General features: G+C 39.5%; 1 pseudogene; it reads right to left on the minus strand.

The window, feature by feature from the left end:
- Positions 1 to 27: 27 nt before the first annotated feature.
- Positions 28 to 364, minus strand: LOC102820437 (annotated as a pseudogene).
- Between the last annotated feature and the right edge of the window lie 3494 nt (positions 365 to 3858).

Genomic DNA, 3858 nt, shown 5'->3' on the forward strand with positions numbered 1-3858 from the left:
CCTTTAAAAATTCAGCATATATTTACTTCACTTTTTAGCTTGACCTTCTAGTAAATCTTTAGCATCATTGACTTTGGCTGCTATATAAGGAGATTCTCCCTTGTCTGGGTGATTTCAGAGCATGATTTGTAGATGAGCATCTCTTATTTTTCCTTTATTGGCAGTAGGGACCCAATATTAATACTGCTTCCTGTTTTGTCATTTTGGGTTCAAATCCACCTCTGTAATATCCACCACTGAAAGCAGATTTTGGCAGACTTTGAAAAACTTGTTTTACTTGAGGTTCCATATGCTTCATGGCTTGCAAAACAAAATGGCCTGCAACTCCTGCAGCAGCAATGGTCAATCCAACTGCTACCACTGTACTGGCCTCCCTTTGAAATGCTCTTTTTCATCCCTGGGTAAACAAAGTCACAAAAATGTTGAATCCAAAGCAGTGGAAATAAGACTTGTATTAGTGCCGATCACAGATTGCTCTTGTAAGATTCTGATAAGACATTTTCAAAGATAAACGTACGCTTAACTATGGTGCTCACTTTCCTAAGTGCCTTTAGCACCATGTCGCCTCACAAGAACAAAGGTAACAGAGAAAGGACTCAAGATGTTTAGGATCCGGGGAGAAGAGCTCAATGTCAACAGGAGTCTCAGGAGACTGCGAGAGAAGTGCAGCAAAGTCCACGAGGACGTTAAGGTGAAGGGCAGGTAGAGTCAACAGCATTTTCACTATCTCCGAGTCCCTGGCAGCGAGGGACCTTAATTGGCTGCTAGAGGATCAACTGCAGGCCAGGGACTAGAGACCCTCGCAGGTGTGATAATAAGGCCCTAGAGAGATGAGCCAACAGTTTTAGGCCTCAAGGTTGTCACATCCCGCGACTCTAAACTCAGGTTCAGAGGCTGCACACAACACTGGACTTTTTGGGGGGTGCACACCCACCCATCTGAAGGCATCCAGCCTGGGCAAAGAAGGTGCAAGAGGAAAAAGAAGGGAAAAATGTGTAGAATCCCCCCACACCTCCTTTTGCAAATGTCACTGCACTACTTTTATCACAGGTCTGGCTGTAGCCTTGCCCTCTGACCTCCGCCCAGGCGGGATGGCCACCGAGGGAGTCCTGCGTCTTGACCGATTCATAAATTGCAATATTTTCCTTTATACTATGATTTTTCCACTGGTGGTTGAGGTAAACTGATTCCCTGAACCTTATGCTAGATCCAGAGCTCTGGTGCTGTTCAATGAAAGCAGCTTCTCTGGGTTTTCAGCCCCTCCCCCACGGAGACTGTCCTACCTGACTCTGGTCTGTCGCTGCCAAAACCAGAAGTCCCCTTGTATTGTTTTGACTGATGAGATTGAGCTTCTCCATAAACTCTTCCCATAGCTGCAGCCAATCTGATCCTGCATAACTTATCTGATGAGGTTCAAGTGTACACTCATTTATGCTGTTGAAAAAAAGGTATGTTCAATGAATTAGTCTTGTAAAATTCTATTATGACATTTCCAGAATTTTTTCACCAAGACCATATTTTCCAACTACTGATATTTCTTTATTGCTTTCACCTTTCACATTCCAAATCAACATTAATTATCAATGCATCTTGATTGCATGTTAGATGAATTTCAGATTTTAGTAGTAAAAATATTCAATGTTTTCATCTTTGGCATTAGTGTTTGATCTGTAAATTTGAACAATAGTAATATTTACTGGTCTTTCTTATAAATGTATGAATACTATCCTATCACTGACACTATTATGCCTCAGCATATGTCTTGAATTGTTCTTTTTGACAATGAATGTGACAGTGTTCCTCTTTGTCATATTTTCCCCGCATAGAAAATATGACTGTCTGATTTTAAATGGGCAGTAGCAGTCTATTTCAATTCACTAATGCCTACAATCTTCTAGCCTTCCATTTCATTCTTTGATAACTTCTAATTTTCCTAACTTCATACTTTACACATGATTATTAATGATGTTTATGACTTTCTTCTCATTATGAGTCATGCCAAATCAGCAAATGAAGATCCTGAATGCTTTACTCCATCCACATCACTAAGATTGACTCTATTTTGTGAAGGCAGCTTTCCCAGTGATATTATTAGTGTCCTCAAACCTGAGATGCTCATCTTCCGGCACTTTGTCAATGTTCTGCTGCTGTCCATAAGGTTTTCACCAGCCCATTTTTTCAGAAGTAGATGGCCATGTCCTTTTACCACCGTTAGTCTGGAAGCATTGATGAAACTTTTCCACCAGGGTTAACCCTGTTTTTGTGCTTGTGATATGTGCCGTGGAGTCAGTTCTGATTCATAGTGACCTTGTATTGGGCTTCCGAGGCTCTGAATCTTTACCAGAGCAGAAAGCTTCATCTTTCTGGTAAGGGCAAACTGTTTACCTTAGGGTTAGCAGCCTGACACATAACCACGATGCTACCACGGCTCTGTCAACTATACTGTCATTTCAATTACCAGTGGTATTGCTTCCATCTTTACAGAAACATGTATATCACCAAAGAACAACAAACTGACAGACAAGTGGTATTAAGTGAGGCTAGTAGAATAAAATTAACTGGCAAGCTGAGTTGAGTCCAAGTCTCTACTTCTAAGAATAGAGTCTTTGAAGCCAGCTTTTCAGGAACCACATATATTTTTTAATGGAAACCTGTAATTTGGGGGAATTAGTAAAAGAGTAATAGTTGCTGCTCCACTACAATCTGTAAAAATTTGCATTATCTGAAAATGCTTTTTTAAGTTATCCTTGAAAATCTTAGGACATTTACAAATATACCTATGGGTTTCTAAAAACTCTTCTCTCTGAAAGAAATATGATATCCCCTTAAGACTCTTATCCCACCCACACAAAAAGCAGTCACATTATTCTTTCTTTAACAAAGTGTAATTTAAAGATCTCTTCTTGAATAAGATGAGTGATGATAAAGGAGCTGTTTGAGGAACTGACCCAGAAAGTAATGATTAATTATATTCTTGCAAGCTGAACTGTCCAAAGCACTAGAGGGCATCATCTTTCTTCCAGCTTCTTAAGAAGGCAAGAGATTCTTGCTTGTGGCAATGAGATAAGAATGGAAGTCTTTTGATCCCTCCACAGAAGCAATAATTCACTGCCTCCATAGAGAGCTCTCCTAAGAAGCACATTTGAAGAACTGTATAGGTTCAATTCATCTAGCCAAAATGATAGGTTCTTAGAAGCTGTTTAATGGAAGCCTAGATTTATCTGGAGTCCCATGTGAAGTAAATGATTAATGTGTTCACCTGTTAACTGAAAGGTTGGTGGTTTGAATCCAGAGACATCCTAAAAGAAACACTTGGCAATATGCTTTTGAAAATTTAGTCATTGAAATCCCTGTGGAGCACAGATCTCTTCTAACCTACATGGGGTTACCATGAGTGAAGGTCAACTCACCTGCAACTGGTAAACTGACTTTTACCCAAAGAATTCAGATTGGCTGTGCACTTCACCTAAGTCATCCTGGTGAATACTTCAGATTGACTATCATGATCTAAGAAATGACTAAGGTTTATAATCTTAACACTGATATAGAATAGTAAGTCTCAAATTCTATTTGCTTTAAAAATATTTCATTCATTAAGATTTTTTTTAACTATTGTGAACTGAGTGAAGGTTAACAGACAAAATCATCAGTTTGACATTCATCAAATCTTACACTTTGTTTCATTTCAATGACTACAACCATTTCCACACAATTGTCCCACTTCTTCCCTGTGCTTCTTGTTGTTGTTAGGTGACATTGAATTGGTACCGACTCATAACAACCCTAGGCACAACAAAATGAAACACTGCCTGGCCCTAGGCCAACCTCACAATTGTTGTCATATTTGAACCCATTGAT

The sequence above is a fragment of the Chrysochloris asiatica genome, unplaced genomic scaffold (assembly GCF_000296735.1).
Source record: "Chrysochloris asiatica unplaced genomic scaffold, ChrAsi1.0 scaffold00143, whole genome shotgun sequence".
Taxonomy (NCBI): Eukaryota; Metazoa; Chordata; class Mammalia; order Afrosoricida; family Chrysochloridae; genus Chrysochloris; species Chrysochloris asiatica.